The sequence below is a fragment of the Apium graveolens genome, chromosome 5 (assembly GCF_009905375.1).
Source record: "Apium graveolens cultivar Ventura chromosome 5, ASM990537v1, whole genome shotgun sequence".
Classification (NCBI taxonomy): Eukaryota; Viridiplantae; Streptophyta; class Magnoliopsida; order Apiales; family Apiaceae; genus Apium; species Apium graveolens.
In genome coordinates, this window is record NC_133651.1 from 95,719,717 (window position 1) to 95,738,770 (window position 19,054).

Genomic DNA, 19,054 nt, shown 5'->3' on the forward strand with positions numbered 1-19,054 from the left:
GGCTTCTAATCTAGCAACTGGTGCAAATGTTTCATCATAATCAATACCCTCCTGTTGAGAGTAGCCTTTAGCAACTAGCCTTGCTTTATTCCTTGTAATTATGCCATCACTATCAGTTTTGTTTCTGAACACCCATTTTGTGCTAACAACTGATCTGTTCTTTGGTCTTGGAACTAGGGTCCAAACTTTATTTCTTTCAAATTTATTTAACTCTTCCTGCATTGCTTGCACCCAATCAGCATCTTGAAGAGTTTCTTCCACTTTCTTTGGTTCAGTCTGAGATAGAAAAGAATGATAGAGACATTCATTTGATGTTGCATTTCTAGTTCTGACACCTGCTTGAGGATCTCCAATAATTAAGTCAGGTGTATGTGATTTGGTCCACTTCCTTGCAGATTGAAGTTGACTTCTAGAACTGTATCCTCCCCCATGATCCATGTTGTCTCCATCCGCATTTTTTGATGCTCCCCCTGTAGTTATGCTCTCTGAGACTTCAGAGTTTGACTTGAATCCTTCAGGATTTGAAGTATCAGAGCTTCCAAAATTATCAGAATTTGACTCATCAGAACTAGATGAATCAGAGTTTGAAGAGCCCGTGTCAGGTTCTGATGCTTCTTTAGAGTCTTGAGATGTGGTAGGATCTTCAGCTTGCTCCCCGTGGACAGGTGCATTTTCCTTTGTAGTTGTTACCACATATTCAATGACATCAGTACTTACAGGTTCAGAGTTTAAGTCATCAAAATTTACAGAATCAGAATTTAAGTCTTCATTTTCAAATCTCAGCTGATCGTGATCATTGAAATCTTCAAGTCCAGTAAACTTCTTGTCATCAAAAGATACATTGATAGATTCCATAACAACTCTTATTCTTAAATTGTAGACTCTGAAGGCTTTTATGGAAAGTGGATATCCAACAAAAATTTCTTCATCAGCTTTTAGATCAAATTTTGACAGCTGCTCAGGATGAGTCTTAAGAACAAAACACTTGCAACCAAATACATGAAAGTATTTCAGATTTGGCTTCTTTTTCTTCACCATCTCATATGGTGTTTTTCCATGCTTGTTTATGAGTGTTGCATTTTGTGTAAAACAAGCAGTCTGCACAGCTTCAACCCAAAAGTAGGTTGGCAGCTTTGCTTCATCAAGCATAGTTCGTGCAGCTTCACTGAGAGTCATGTTCTTTCTTTCTATAACTCCATTTTGCTGTGGAGTTCTAGGTGCAGAAAATTCCTGTTTGATTCCATGCTCTTTGCAGAACTCTTCCATGATTGAATTCTTGAACTCAGTGCCATTATCACTTCTTATAATTTTAACAGAATCTTTGACCAACTTATCCAGCTGTCTGACATGATCAGTTAGAGTAAATGCAATTGCATTCTTCTTGTGCAAGAAGTACACCCAGGTGTACCTTGTGAACTCATCCACTATAACCATAGCATATTTCTTCTTTGCAATAGACATGACATTGACTGAACCAAATAGATCAACATACAGTAGGTGATAAGGCTCAAGAATTGATGACTCAGTTTTGCTCTTGAAAGAAAATTTTCTTTGTTTTGCCTTTTGACATGAATCACAAAGGCCATCAGGAGCAAATATTGATTTTGGAAATCCACTCACAAGATCTTTCTTTACAAGCTCATTTATGTTGTTGAAGTTTAAATGAGAGAGTCTTTTATGCCAATTCCAGCTTTCTTCAATTGATGCTCTACTCGACAGACAGATTGCAGAACCATCAGTACTTGTTGAAAGTCTGGCTTCATAAATGTTACCATGCCTGTAACATTTCAGAACCACTTTGTTTGTAGAATTGCTTACAACTTCACAGTGTTCTTCAAAGAAATCCACATGATAACCTCTGTCACATATTTGACTCACACTCAGCATGTTAGATATATTTGATAATGTCATGGCTAATATGTTTTATGTTTAGCTTTCAGATCTTACTTGAACAGGATAAATCAGTACTTAACTGCTGATCAGTACTTATACTGGAAGTCAGGACTTAAGGATATCAGTACATATGTTATCAGGAGATAATCGTCAGAAGATAGATATCAGAACTTAAGTGCTGAAGGACAATCAGATAAGGACAGTAGTTGATTAAAGGAAAGAAGATCAAGATAAACATAAGAAGAGATATGCATGAAGAAGGAATTCTGTAAAGAATGGAATACTTGGAAGAAAAGATATCTGATTGATATATTTTAGGAAGCAAAATTATATTCCATATCAATTAGCGATTATCTTGTAACTGTGTAGTATATAAACACAGATATAGGGTTTACACTATAAGAGTTATCATTATTAGAGAAGATTATTCATTGTAACCCTAGCAGCTCTCGTGATATTTGTTCATCACTGAGAGGTAACAGTTCCATACTGTAACAGAGTTTATTGTTTCAATAAAGTTTGTTTTCTGTTAATTAAGTTCTTAAAGTTCGATTTGAGTGTACTATACACTGTATTCACCCCCTCTACAGTGTGTGTGTGACCTAACAATTGGTATCAGAGCCTATCTGTTAACATACATACAGTTAAAGATCCAAACACAATCATGTCGGACACAGAAACTCCAACTAAGCCTACCAAAACTGAGGAACCACCAAAGACACAAATTCAGAGTCGGTATGAGACCATCAGAGTTCCCATACTGAGACCATCTAAATATCCCATATGGAAGGTAAGGATGACCATGTTCCTGGAAGCAACAGATCCAGAATACCTTGATAGAATCAAGGAAGGCCCTCACAAACCAACCAAACTCGCTGTTGCAGTTACAGGTGAAGCAGCAAAGACCGTACCAAAGGAGAAGAGTGATTATACTGCTGAAGACATAGCATCAATTGCTAAGGATGCTAAGGTACGACACTTACTGCATAGTGCCATTGATAATGTAATGTCAAACAGGGTAATCAACTGCAAGACTGCTAAGGAGATATGGGATGCTCTGGAAACAAGGTGTCAGGGAACTGACACAATTAAGAAGAACAGGAAGACAATACTCACTCAAGAGTATGAACACTTTGACTCAAAGACTAATGAGTCATTGAATGATTTATATGATAGATTTGTCAAACTTTTGAATGATTTGTCATTGGTTGATAAAGAGTATGATCTTGAAGATTCAAACCTTAAGTTCCTGTTAGCTCTTCCTGAATGCTGGGATTTGAAGGCAACGACAATAAGAGACAACTACAATCTTGATGAAACAATTCTTGACGAAATCTATGGAATGCTCAAGACTCATGAGCTGGAGATGGAACAAAGAAGCAAGAGGAAAGGAGGAAAGTCAAGGACAGTTGCTCTTAAGGCTGAAGAAGAATAAAAATCATATTTCCTATTTTTTTTTTTATTATAAAAATTCATTTTTAATTTCTGAAAATTCTAAAAATTATTATTTTAATTCCGAAAATTATTTTTAATTCACAAATAAATCTGAATTAATTAGTTAATTAATTTTAGTTAATTTTTAATTGATTAATTGGTCAATTAATTCAAAAATTAATTGATTAATTGATTTAATTAATTATTAATTGATTTTAATTAATTATTTAATTAGATTTAATTATTTAAAAATGATTTAAAAATTTCGAAAATTAGTTTCGAGCTTTAAAATATTATTTTAAATTATTTCCAAGGCTCGATAATTATTCTAAAATTATTTCGGAGCCAGAATTGGCCAACCGAACCCTGTTTATTAACCCAAATTTGATTCAACGATCCGTTTTAATTCTGAAAAATATTTTAAAAATCATTTTAAATACCAGAAAGCCTATTTGTGACCCGAGACTTCTTTATAAATGATATATCATTGATTACGTGATGTATTATGTGCTATATGTGACTTGTTAATTGACTATCGGTCTATATATTCAGTGTTTACTGATTATTGCGTAACTTTCAATCCGTTAATCGGATTTGGGTAAAGCGAAGGGTAGATAGAAGTATGTGTTGAATAGAATTCTATGAGTCGATTATTGATAGATGCTTATGATATGTGAGCAGAAGAGGCAAGGCGTAGAAAAGGGAAACGGATAGTCGAGGAGTAAGACGATTGTGATTGGAAGCGAGTGTAGTGCAGTAAGCTAATACCAGGCAAGTGTTTTGAACTTTCTCGAGATATTGTAGTACTTGATAGTCTGGTTGATATTGCAAGTACTTTGAAGCACTGAAACCCAAACCCTGATTCCAGTTATTGTTCTTGAGCCATGAACCTTATTCTTTCTAGACCATTGATTGTTGTGTACCCAAACACGAATTTCAAGCATACGATACTACTCTACAAATACATGCAAACAAAATCGCAAACATTGAACTGAATTAATTGTATACTCAAGCATTACTTCCTATGCTTTGAAAGCCCAAATCTTTGAAACCCTGAAATGTTGATTCCTTTGTTATCCAATACTTTCATTACCCAGCATCCAAGCTTTTAAATTGACTTATTGATCCTTACCAGGATTGAAACCCTTTCATTGTTAAACACTTATTGTTGTTATTGATTCTGGTTATTATTTATTATTGCATATTCTGTTATTATGTTAGAATTGGACTATTTTTATAAAATTGTGGACCAGATTCGTGGTCAGACCTTATAATGGTCAAGTTAGGCCAATGTGTGCCTTGGATCCAGTAATTAGAGGAGTGCTATGTGCTTGCTCGGGGTTAGTGCATGACTGATCAGCAGCCTAACCTTGGTTTTTAAATTAAAAGTATAATACCCAATTCTAAATCATAATCCATTGTTCACTTGATATCATAATCATGTTCACTTGATGATCATTATTCTCAGTTTTATCATTGTGACTTGTTGAGCTAGTTAGCTCATTTGTGCAATGTTGTTTATATTCTTTCCAGTTAAAAAGGAACCAGTTGGTAAAGAGGATACCCAGTCCAGCGCGAGAGCTAGGGGCTCAGGTTGAGGAAGCTGAGCTAGTAGGCTTCTTTTGGAATAATTTAAGTCTGTAAAAGGTTGTTATAATGTTTAATACTCAGTTTGAGTTTGGAATAGTTGGGGTTTGAACGGTTTGTAATATATTAGTGTGCTTGGCTTGTGTGCATACTTTAACCTGTTGCGATTCGTGGTAGTTAGTAAATAGGGTCATTGCATATTATTATTATCTTTAATATTGTTATAAGCAGGTTTTAAATAAGGTGTGTGTGGACCCCAAACTTCTGACCCGGGTTTGGAGGGCGCCACAAAAGCCTTGATTGGTCCGGTTGACTTGCATTCCCTAGCTATATGTCCAGTCTTTCCACACTTATAGCATGCAACTCCCGGCTTCGGTATCTTACACTCGTTAGCTAAGTGCCCCTTCTGATTGCATCTATAGCATGTCATGTTTAACTTATTACACACTCCTGGATGTCTTTTTCCACAATGCTTGCACTCTGGTCTCTGAAATCTATTTTCTTCAACTTGTCCTTGGCTTGACTGGTTATCCCCCTTAGAATCTTGTCTCTTGTTCAAATTTCCCTTCTTCTGAAACTTTCTTCCTTTGTGGAATCCAATCCTTTTCACACTCATGTCTTGTGAGCTTCCGGCTTCAGACTTCTCTCCATAAAATGGAACATTTCTCTTCTTGTTATCCTTTTCTTTCCTTGACTGTGTCCCATTACTCTCAATCAGAGCAGCCTTTTGTACTACTCCAACATAAGTATCAAGCTCAAATATAACCACTCTATCTCTGATCCAAGGTTCTAATACTTGTTGGACTCTTTTTGATTTCTCTTCCTCAATTTTGGTACACTTCGTCATAAACCTTGACAGCTCCATAAACTTCTTCTCGTACTCCCATATAGACATACTTTCTTGCTTCAATTTAAAAAATTTAAGCTCCATCCATGTATTAGCTATTACCGGATCAGTGGTATCATGAAATGCAGGTGGATTCACATTCTGAAAAGCTTTGAAAGTAACAATTTGTCGAGGTGGTACTGGTGGATCAGGTGGTTGGTGTGGTTCACGGTTATCTTGGTTTTTGAATTATTGTTGAAGAGTTAGTTGTTGTTGAGCTATAGCGTTTGTTTGCTGTTGTAAGGTTTCCAGAAGTTGAAGAATATTAGGATCTATTGTAGAAGTTGTTGTCGGGTTCTTCTTTTTAGATGGTATGATCCTGAAATAAAAGTTATATCAAAACATGTATGAACAATACAGAAAATTTCATGGTTATGGTGTCACAAGTCATTTCATTCAATAGGGTTTCAAATTAAACAATAAGGGTGATGCATATAAAAGCATAAGAGCAATTGAAAGCAAATAGAACGATAGTGCATAATTATCGAAATTAAGGTCAAGGTACATCAAGATTGGAATAGAGTCTGAATCTAGGGATAACATGCTTAATTAAAGGAAACAACATGGAATTCTACAAAGTCCAACAATACAACGACATGAAAAGTTGATAATGGAAAGAACTAAGGCTCCGCTCCATCAGATCGGGGTCCGGTAGTCTTCTCCTCACGAAGCATCTTCACAATACTCTGGAGCTCATCCGGAATCATCTGGATAGTATACTGGATGGTACGGTCTCGGTGCGATGGCACCTCATCAAGCTTAGTGTTAAGGTAGTGTTAGGTCCACTGTAGAAGAGGGTTGAATACAGTGTTAATATAATCAAATCAATTTAACACGCATTTCGTCAAAAAAAAAATCAATTTAACATAAGTATGTAACAAAGATCAAGTATATTGAATAAACTCTATTACAATAAGAACGGTTGTTCTCTCTCAGTGATGAACAAATATCACTAAGACCTGCTAGGTTACAATGTTTAATCTTCTCGATAATGATAACACATATAGTGTAAACCCTAAGTCTGTGTTTATATAGTACAAAGTTACAAGATAACTTCTATTTGATATGAGATATAATTCTGTCTCCTAAAATATATCAATCAGATATCTTCTACAAGTCTTCCAGTCTTCTATACATATCTTCTTTTGTATTAGTCTCGATCTTCTACTATAAATCAGCTTCCTTCCTTATATGAATGTCTTCCCGCACTTAAGTTCTGATATGACCTTAAGTTCTGATATTAAGTTCTGACTTCCAGTAAGTCCTGATTTCATTAAGTCCTGATATGTTATGTTTGTTAAGATCTGAAAACTAAACAGGAATCGTATTAGACATGACATATCAAATATATCTAACAATCTCCCCCAACTTGTAAATTATGCAAAATATACAAGTTAATAGATTTGATGATGTCAAAAACATTTAAGTACAAATGCAATAAGATTTTAACTAGATAACTAACTACAACTTACAGTCCTTGTAGCTTTTACCAATCTCACTGAGTCAATCTGAATCCATAATGATTCTTGACAAATTTTGATATCAGCTTTTCTTCTTTAATCCTCAGGACTTGAGACAGTGTAGTCTTGACTTGCTTCATCTCTTCATTCTGACTTCCAATCTGATAGATTGCAGTCCCTAAAGCAGAGATATGGTTTCTTTCTAAACCATCATTCAGTCTTATTACCCTAGGATGAGAAGAATCTTCATTGTAGCACATATATTTCTCATTCAGTAACACTTCAAGCTTAGCAGAATCCTTCTTCATTGGAGTTTCACTTCCACCATTTTCAACAATACTAGGAATGAATTCTGTAATCCTTGAACCAGAAATTATTGCTTTATCTCTGATGGTCTTCAATATAAAGTTTGACCATATCCTGGTAATATCAGACTTTACCTCTAAAAGGTAATGAAAGAATTGAAGTTCTTTCAGTGATTTGTTCAGCACATCTGATTCTGACATCTGATATGTCCTTCCATCTTCAAGAAATAGAATCAGATTTTCCTTTACATTATGCTTGTCATGAGCATCTAGTACCACTTGAACAGAGATAACCTTATCAATGCGTTTCTGTGTAACATCTTCAAGAGGTATGTCAGTCAATAGAAATGGATCTCTAGAAGTAACTTCAACTCATGTTTTGATCTTTGCTTCATCAGAACCTAGTCTAGCCCTGTCTCTTAGTTCTTTAGCATTTAACCCAATAGTCATAAAAGTAGACGACACTTGGCTTTTCTTTGGATCTGATGGTTTGACATTTTTCCACAGAAGTTTCTTTTTATCAGCTACTTCCATCTTGTCTAAATCAACATGAGCACTGTCAGAGGTTGACTTGATGACTTTATCAGAACTTGCTGTTTCAGTTATATCTTGTTGTTCTTCACTCTGAATAACTTGAACCTTCTCAGAGGTTGTCTTTGATTCTTTAGAAATCTTCTTTCTTTTCAAAGTTTGAACATCTTTATCTTCAGCAAGATTATCATCAGTAACTTGAACCATTTTACACACTGGCTTTATCAAAGTTTGAGGAATTTTCATCTCCAGTGGCTTGATTGGTTCATCCACTTTTCCTTTCCCATTGTCTTTGGGATCAATCTCAATCTGTGATCTAGTCTTGGGCTTTGATGCCTCAGTATGTGACTTCTCCTTGATCACAATTCCTTTTTCCTTAGGCCTTGGAGGTTTCTTTGCAACAGAAGCTTTTGGCTTCAGATTTTTCTTTTCAGCTTTAAATTTAGCTTCTTCCTCCTTGAGATTTTCCAAATCTATTCCTGGATTATGCTTCAAAAATAATCTTCTAGCAATTTTCTCATCAAGTGTCTGAATCTTGGGATCCTTGTAGTAGACAGTAGTCTGCTTTCCCTTGAGCTTCAGAGTTTGCATGAACTTTTAAGAATCTTGACTTCCACCTTATATCAGAATATCAGGCTTTGTCATCATACTTTGCTCATCAGAACTTGATATCAGATTTTGAGTTTCAGTACTTGCTATCAGATTTTGAGTTTGAGCAGCTTCAGAACTTGTCTTCTTTTGAGTAGAAGATTTGCTTGCATCAGTAATTAGTTTCCCTAAAAAATCTTGTTACTCTGCCCTTTACTTTGAACTCGACCTCTACCCTTGCTAGGGTTTCCCTGGTCATCAGCTTCATCATCTTTCTTCTTCAGTATTTGATCATTAGAAAATTTGGACTTAACTATCTTCTCCCCCTTTTTGGCATCATCCGATAGTAGGAGTGAGAGAAGAAGTTCTACTAAAGATTGGATCTCATCCAATTGAGCCTGTTGAGAAACTTTATTAGCCAGGTTCTCATAGATTTGGGCCTGTTGCTTCTCTTGAGCATTCTCAATTGCTTCTACTTTATCAAGTGTAACTTAGGATATGTCAATTTCAATTTAAGAACAAATTTTATGAAGATAAGACAATTTGTAAACACTGATCTTAAAGTCTGATGCATGAGAACAAAAACAAAGCAGATTTAGAGAAAGAACCTGAAACCATTCCAAGTTCATTTACCAGTCTTGAAAAATTAGCCTCACATAGTGGTTTTGTGAAGATATCTGCTTGTTGTTGATCTGTTGGAACAAAATGCAATTCCATTGTACCTTCCATCACATGTTCCCTTATGAAATGGTACCTAATGCTGACGTGCTTTGTCATTGAGTGTTGCACTGGATTACTGTCATAGCAATAGCACTTTGATATCACAGTAAATAGGTATTTGAGAAAATTCTAACCCATAATCCAGTAACTGAGTCTCCATCCAAAGAATCTGTGCACAACAGCTTCCTACAGCAATATATTCTGCTTCTATAGTTGATGTGGAAATTGATTTCTATTTCTTGCTAAACCAAGAAACCAATCTGCCTCCAAGAAATTTGCAGCTTCCACTTGTGCTTTTCCTGTCTATTTTGCATCCTGCAAAATCTGCATATGAGTAACCTATTAGCTTAAAATCTGATTCTCAAGGATACCACAATCCTAGATCAGCTGTACCCTTGAGGTACTTGAAAATTCTTTTTACATCTATTAGATGAGGTTCTCTTGGATCAGCCTGAAATCTTGCACAAAGACAGGTAACATACATGATATCAGGTCTACTAGCAGTTAAATAGAGTAAAGAGCCAATCATACCTCTGTAGTTAGTAATATCTACTGATGAACCAGTATCTTTATTTAACTTGGTTGCAGTGGCCATGGGAGTGGATGCAGTTGAACTGTCTTGCAGTCCAAATTTCTTGAGTAAATTTCTGGTGTACATGTATTGACAGATAAAAGTACCTTCTTCATTTTGCTTGACTTGAAGTCCCAGAAAATAACTAAGTTCTCCCATCATACTCATTTGATATCTTGACTGCATTAGCTTTGCAAATCTTTCACAGAGCTTGGGATTTGTAGAACCAAATATGATATCATCAACATATATCTGTACCAAAAGTAAGTCATTTCCATGGTTGAGGTAGAACAGTGTTTTATCAATTGTACATCTGTGAAATCCACTTTTAAGAAGGAATTTAGCTAAGGTCTCATACCATGCTCTAGGAGCTTGCTTAAGGCCATAAAGTGCTTTGTCAAGCTTGTAGACATGATTTGGAAATTTTGAATCTACAAAGCCTGGAGGTTGTTTAACATACACCTCTTCTTCCAATTCTTCATTGAGAAAAACACTTTTCACATCCATTTGAAAGACTTTAAACTTTTTGTGAGCAGCATAAGCCAAAAAGATTCTTATGGCTTCTAATCTAACAACTGGTGCAAATGTTTCATCATAATCAATACCCTCTTGTTGAGAGTAGCCTTTAGCAACCAGCCTTGCTTTGTTCCTTGTAATTATGCCACCAATGTCAGTTTTGTTTCTGAACACCCATTTTGTACCAACAACTGATCTGTTCTTTGGTCTTGGCACTAGGGTCCAGACTTTATTTCTTTCAAATTCATTTAACTCTTCCTGCATTGCTTGCACCCAATCAGCATCTTGAAGAGCTTCTTCCACTTTCTTTGGTTCAGTCTGAGATAGAAAAGAATGATAGAGACATTCATTTGATGTTGCAGTTCTAGTTCTGACACCTGCTTCAGGATCTCCAATTATTAAGTCATGTGTATGTGATTTAGTCCACTTCCTTGCAGATGGAAGTTGTTCTCTAGAACTGGATCCTCCCCCATAAACTATGCTATCTCCATCAGCATTTTCTTATGCTCCCCCTGTAGTTATGCTCTCTGAAACTTCAGAATTTGAGTTAGATCCTTCAGGATTTGATGTATCAGAGTTTCCAGAATTATCAGAATTTGGCTCATCAGAACTTGATGAATCAGAGCTTGAAGAGCCAGTGACAGGTTCTGATGCTTCTTGAGTGTCTTGAGTTGTGGTAGGATCTTCAGCTTGCTCCCCCTGAATAGGTGCATTTTTCCTTTGGAGTTGTTACCACAGTTTCAAAGACATCGAAATTTAACCTGTCAGAACTTACAGGATCAGAGTATAAGTCATCAGAATTTATAGAATCAAAATTTAAAACTTCATTTTCAAATCTCAGCTGATCATGATCATTGAAATCTTCAAGTCCAGTAATCATCTTATCATCAAAAAATACATTGATAGATTCCATGACAACCCTTGTTCTTAAATTGTAGACTCTGAAGGCTTTTGTGGAATGTGGATATCCAACAAAAATTCCTTCATCAGCTTTTAGATCAAATTTTGATAGTTGTTCAGGATGAGTCTTAGAAATAAAACACTTACAACCAAATACATGAAAGTATTTCAGATTTGGCTTCTTTTTCTTCACCATCTCATATGGTGTTTTTTCATGCTTGTTTATGAATCCTTGTTTACGAGTGTAGCATTCTGTGTAAAATAAGCAGTTTGCACAGCTTCAGCCCAAAAATAGGTTGATAGCTTTGCTTCATCAAGCATAGTTCGTGCAGCTTCAATGAGAGTCCTGTTCTTTCTTTCTACAACTCCATTTTGCTGTGGAATTCCAGGTACAGAAAAATCATGTTTGATTTCATGCTCTTTGCAGAATTCTTCCATGATAGAATTCTTGAACTCAGTGCCATTATCACTTTTTTAATTTTAACAGAATCTTTGACCAACTTATCCAGCTGTCTGACATGATCAGTTAGAGTAGATGTAGTTTTATTCTTCTTGTGTAGGAAATACACCCAAGTGTACCTTGTGAACTCATCCACTATAACCATAACATATTTCTTCTTTGCAATAGACATGATATTGACTGGACCAAATAGATTAACATGTAGTAGGTGATAAGGCTCAAGAATTGAGGATTCAGTTTTGCTCTTGAATGAAGATTTTCTTTGTTTTGCCTTTTGACATGAATCACAAAGGCCATCAGGAGCAAATACTGATTTTAGCAGTCCTCTCACAAGATCTTTCTTTACAAGCTTATTTATGTTGTTGAAATTTAAATGAGAGAGTCATTTATGCCAATTCCAGCTTTCTTCAATTGATGCTCTACTCAACAGACAGATTGCAGAACCATCAGAACTTATTGAAAGTCTGGCTTCATAAATGTTACCATGCCTGTAACCTTTCAGAACCACTTTTCTGTTGAATTACTTACAACTTGACAGTGTTCTTCAAAGAAATCCATATGATAACCTCTGTCACAGATTTGACTCACACTTAGCAGATTGTGTTTAAGTCCTGAGACAAGAGCTTATGTTTCAATGATGACATTCCCAAGATTGATATTGCCATATCCCAGAGTTTTTCCCATGTTGCCATCTCCATAAGAAACTCCTTGGCCAACTTTCTCCATAAAGTCTGATAGCAGGGCTTTATTTCCAGTCATATGTCCTGAACATCCACTATCCAACACTAGGATATTTTTCCTCTTGCCCTGCAATCACAAAGACCACTAATGGTTAGTTTTAAGGACCCAGACTTGCTTGGATCCTCTGGTTTTTTTAAGTTAGTTAGCATTTGCAGCGGATTTAATTTCAGAGTTCATGCTAATATCCTGTTTATCAGAGTTTATATCAGACTTTGCATCAGACTTTACACTAGAAGGAATAATACTAACTTTCTTTAAAGAAGGTTTTATTTGATAATAATCATAGTACAGACTATGATATTCCTTACAAGTATAAATGGAATGCCATAAACTACCACAATGAAATCAAGGATTTTATGGTTTAAACCTAACAGACTGACTCTTAACTCCTGTTCTAGGAGGTAAAAACTTTATATCTTTATTCTTCCTGCAAAAAGAAGCGAGATGATTAGAGTTTCCATAGTTATAACATTTCTTTCTAGGAGCATTAGGAACAGGCATATAATTATTGCTTTTGTTCACACCTTCCTTTCCATTCTTATTTTTCCTAGCTTCCTTTATCTTGTTGACATTCCTAATCTTTTTCAGCTTATGCTTAAGATGCTTCTTTGTCCTTAAGCCTATGTTGACTTCAGCTGGTTTATCCTGTTTTAATTTGTCAGAAGTTGACTTATCTTTGACTTCTATCACAGACTCTTTCATCTTTTCAAAATCAGACTTTACAGTTTTTGCTACAAACTTAACAGGATTTACCTTTGGCTTAGCAGTCTGTTTAACAACAATTGGCTTAATTTGTTCAGTTCCTTTTTCACTTTTATCATCTCCATAACCTAAGCCCTCTTTCCAATTTCCACTACTTAATAAATTCTGAGTTGCTCTTCCAGAGTTAGTCCAAGTTCTGATAACCTCTCTTTCCTTTTCTAAGTTAGCTTTTAGAGATTCATTCAATTTTAACACTTCATCTCTAACATATAAAGCATCATCTTTTTCTTTCTTAGTTTGATGAAGAACAACTAACTCCTTTCAGATGTTAAAGTATGATCTCAATAACTAATAAACACGGTTTTAAGATATAATCTCAACTTAGTTATATCATCAGTATGAAAGGCATAAGTTGTTTGAGGTACCTTCAATTCAACAGTTTCAGGGCTACTGTCAGCATTTTCCATCAGGGCATAGTTCACCTCATGTTCAGAATCTGAAGTATGTGTCCAGCTTTTCTTCTTCATGACAAGTGCCTTGCCTTTATCACTTTTTCCTTTCTTGCAGTCAGGAGATATGTGGCCTCTTTCACCACAATTGTAGCATTTGACATTTGAGTTGTCTCCTCTGTCAGACTTTCCTTTACCTTCAGACTTTCTGAACCCTTTCTTATCAGAACTTCCACTTTTCCTGGAAAACTTATTGCCTTTTCTGAATTTCCTGTAGGCTATCTTTGTGATACCCTTCACCATAAGAGCACACAATTTCATCATCTCTTCATCAGCATCCATCTCAGGTAAACTTTCAGTTTCTGAATCATCATCATCAAAATATGATAACTCTGAATCAGACTTTATGATGAGAGCCTTTCCTTTGCCTCTTTTTGAGGCAACAAATTTAGGAGATTCCTCATCAGCCTTAAGAGCAACTGTCCTTGACTTTCTTCCATGCCTCTTGCTCCTTTGATCCATCTCAAGTTCATAAGTCTTAAGCATACCATAAATTTCATCAAGAATAGTTTCAGTAAGGTCATAGTTGTGTCTTATAGTAGTAGACTTCAAATCCCAATTTTTAGGAAGAATTAAAAAGGAATTTTAGATTTGAATCTTCAAGATCATATTCCTTGTCCACCAGTGACAGATCATTCAAGAGTTTGACAAACCTGTCATATAAGTCAGCTAAAGACTCATCAGCTTTTGAGTCAAAGTGCTCATACTCTTGAGTGAGTATAGTCTTTCTGTTCTTCTTGATTGCATCAGTTCCCTGACATCTTATCTCCAAAGCATCCCATATCTCCTTTGCAGTCTTGCAATGAATTACCCTGTTTGACATGACATTATCAATGACACTATGCAGCAAATGCCTTACTGTAACGTCTGTAAATATTATGATATTATAAAATCTGTGATGTGGCATTACTGTGCAGTATTGTGAGTACATAAGTTTCTAAATGTTGCTTTCCATCGATTATGTGAAGTAAGTAAGTACGAATATATTTTCTTTCATGATGATTCGAATCTTCGTACACATATTTGGATATGGAAATTCTATGCTTATACGATTAGATAAATTGGTATAATGCTAGATTATATTTTTTTATAACTTTATTTGCATTAAAATCTAATTAAATTGTATTTTTATGTGGCTTGTTGTAGAAGTATTATTATAAAGAAAATTCTTTTAAAAAATTATTTTTATTCAAATTTCTTGAAGATACTCTTATAAAATTTCTAAAATCATAAAGTAATTTATGGTATAATTTTTGTGATTTATGGAAGTGTACTTTATTTATTAAAATTTATTCTTTTAAGCATACTTTTAATTCTAGAAAAATGATTACTAGATTACTAATGTACCCTTGCATGCAAAATCCCTTATAATAGAGACCAAGGATAGGACCGTCATTTCCAACCCCACTAACTCACTTTACCAAGCAAAATACTCATCTACCCTTGCATGCAAAATGTCTTAAGCTTGTAGGAAGGGCATAGATATCATTTGTCAATTCCACTACCACTTTAACAAATCAAAAACCAAAAACACAAGTTACTCTCTCATTTTTGCACACCCACTTCACTCATTCCCCTCCCCTTTCTCTCCCTCACGGCCGAAGCCACTCCCTCCCCCTCTTCTTTCATATTTCTTTATTTTCTCAAACACTTTGATCAAGGAGCTAATTCTCATGGATTTAAGGACTAAAATCATAAGGGCTTAAAGATATGGACTTGATATGATCTTGGAGAAGTATTTTTACTTCAACTTTCTAAGTCATAATCTTGTTCACAGAATTCGACAATGATTTATTGAACGAGCCGAATGTATATGGATTGTTCTTTAGGAATTTCTATGAAAATGACTTTGCATGTTATTTATAAAACATTTTTGCTTCTAAAAATGATGAATTATAATGTTTAAACTCTTGAATGCTATGTATTTATTCAAGTATATTAAGTTTTAAGACTTGCATGTTAGTTATAGCCCTTGCATGTTGAAATTGACCCTTGCATGTTGATTTACAAGTGATTTTAGACTAGGAAACCATACTTGTTTGTTTTGAGCCTTGTTACTTGATTTTTATGAGGTGCATGCCACGAATTATGTGTTAAAATGATAGTTTAATTATGCCTTGATTAAAAGAGATTAAAATCAGTAGGTGTCATGATGTTTTCATGCATGTGTAATTCGAATTTTTGCTTTAAAATGACTAAGTTATGGCTTTTCTTGTGAGGTGTTACTTTGCTTGTCCTTATAATTGATTGCATGCTAAATAAAATTGTAAATCAACCTTGTGCACTTTAGGTCAGTAGGTGTTAGTAATATATTAGGTTTGGTTGTTGGTTTGTTCATTGGGTTTGATCGTTAAGAAAAGAGTTAAGGTGGAAGGAATGCATTAGTCCTATTTGGACAGATTTTAGCACTAGAAGTTTAGGTCATTTTAGGTATGCATTTGTGATGCCTTGTTAGGCCCAAATTCAGAGGAGTTACGACTTGGTATGTACTTGAGTCCAAAAGCTTTAGATTGGGTAAAATCATGCATTTAGTTAGGTGCACAAGCACAAAACTGAGAGGAACTCAAAACAGGGCAGATTTGGTACAAGTCCATATTTTAGCCATTATAACCATGTTTTAGGATAAGAATTCATTGGGACCTGGTTTATAATAGTATAAAGAAGTACTAGGAAGCTTAAAAAGTCATTAAAATCAGTAATTGAACTATTTAAGTGAGTTTTAAGTTGGTAAAAGTAAGGCAGTTTGGAAATCAGGGAAGGCGGATTTATGTCAACTTCCACTTGAGGCCTAGGGAGGTCCAAGTAAGGTTTTTCAGTCATTCCAACTTTAAGGGTTATTTTAGAGTCTTTGGAACCTCAGAGAGTTGGTTTGGAGTGAAGGCCCAAGGTGGAGATACCCCATTCCCACCAAAACACCCGAGAGTCCCCATAAGAGTTGCATTAGGAAGCCTATGAGGAATGCATTGTGTTTAAGTGCCTTATGAGTGAGGCCTTGATGTCAAGTCATAAGAGTCTTTAGAAACCACAATTAAGTAAAGGCCCAAGGTAGAAAAGTATATTTGTGTCGAGGCACACAAGTGGTGTCGAGGAATTCATCCGGGAAGAGTTTAAAGTATGCATTAGTTTTATGAGTCTTGTGAGGTGAGACACAAGTGTGCCTTACTGAATTTACATTGTGTTGAGGTCTGTAAAGGAGGATTAAGAGCAATAGTCTTGTTAATTATTTGTTAAAAAGGATAATTGCTTGAGTGATTAGGATCTAAGTGTACTATTACCATACCTTTTCTTGTTATGTGTTATGTGAAGCATATATTACTTGAAATTAAGTGTGTTAAGTATATTTATATATATATATATGTATGTATGTATGTGTATATATAGTATACGCGAAAGGGTAGTTAGCAGGGGTTGTGACGAGGATACTACTTATTATAGGTTCAAGTAGGAAGCCAGGAAAGGAGCCCATAGACGATTCCATTCAAGTACTCAGTAAGCGTAGTTCAGGAAAGTGAACTCTCCACTTATCTTTATAATTTTGTTTCTTGTGATTGAACACCCTGTGAATGTATGACTATCATTTAATACCATTGATTAGTCCCTGACATCACTCAATAATTGGATCTTGAACTTAGTTAATCACTTCCATACTTGAATTGACCCCTTTTTCCTCACATATTACCTCGTATCTTTGCGAATACCCCTACAAATAGTTCCTTAATATATCTAGTGGAACCTAAAACCCTCATACATTAGATTCATTTCCTTTGGAAACCCAAACACTATTATCATCCTCTCATTTGAACTTTGTCATTACCAACCCCTTGTTATATTATCCTTGATCAAGAACCCCTTTTAAATTGAAATGAGTTATTATAAAGGAATTGAATGCTATGATAAGACTGAGGTGCTAGTCACTGTTAAAGTTTTAAAACCTCAGTAGCAGGGAGCCTGATGGTTTTATATGGCCAATGTGTGCCGAGGATCCTCAATGGTTGTGAATCACTTGTTATGTGGTTCAGAGCTTTGATATGGGCTGATCACCCCTCATTGCTCATAGCGCTGTGTGATTTCAATTCCATTCACTTGTTAAAATCTTGAACTTTACTTGAAAATTTTATATTGTTGATTTACCTTCTATTACTGTTTTATTGAGCATATGATGAACTGTTGTACCCTATTATTCACTTGATAAGTGTTTTGCTCGTTAATATTGTTATTGATGTTATCCCTTCAGTTAAGCCCGAAGATGCCTCGTTTCAAACAGACCGCGCGTAAGAATTGTGGTGGTTCAGGGTTTGCCTACTGTCAGATGTTGGAGCAGGTAGGGAACTGGTTGTTCCCTAATGTTTAGAGAACTTTTGGGAATTTAAAATTGGTAGATGTATTTGACTTTGGATATTAGACTTTTGTATTATTAGTTGTTTAGATGTTGTTCAAACTCTTACCTGGGGATTCAGGGACTTGGATTTATGGTTCTGTAATATTAATTAACTAGTTGTAGTCCTTTACTGCCTTGTTTATCTCTATTACTATTATTGCTAGTTAGTATTAGTGGGTTCGTCACAGTTTTGGTATCAGAGCTACAGGTTTGAGTCACTGAACAATATAGGATAAATGAATATATGATAGGAATTTAGAGAATAGGATGAACTTAGATCATTTTGGTTTTTGGGGCGTTAGAATCTATAGGTTTTCCGACCCTTTTATTTATAACTGCGTATATATATATATATATAATTGATCATCAGGAATCATCCTCATCGACTCCCGGATTCCTTCTACTGTGCCATTCTCCCTGTACGAGCATATGGTAATTATGGTTGATCAACTGGAAGGCGAGAACGTGAATCTTCGGTGTAGGGTGGATCAGTTGTTCCGCGAGAACTTTGATGACGAGCCCAACCGACCCTGACTGATAGCCAGACTTGAGGAGATCATTCAGATGGCTGAGGACCGATTGGCATTGATGATTCCACACCGTGAGAGAGAGTTAGATTGCTCTTACCGCCATTGCTGACGAGCTCCGCCGAGTGATTAGCCGTCTCCGTGCTCCTGTTCCCCCATCACCATCCCCTTAGCCTATCATATAGTCTACCTATCTCTAGCATTATCGTTGATTAGTACTTTGATTTCCCTTTGTACCTTGTACTCGGATTGTTTCGGGAAGACTTTATTTGCACTTTACTTCCTGTTTGTACTCTATTTCGCACCTTTCATTTGAACTACTGTTAAATTCGCACTTTGATTATCT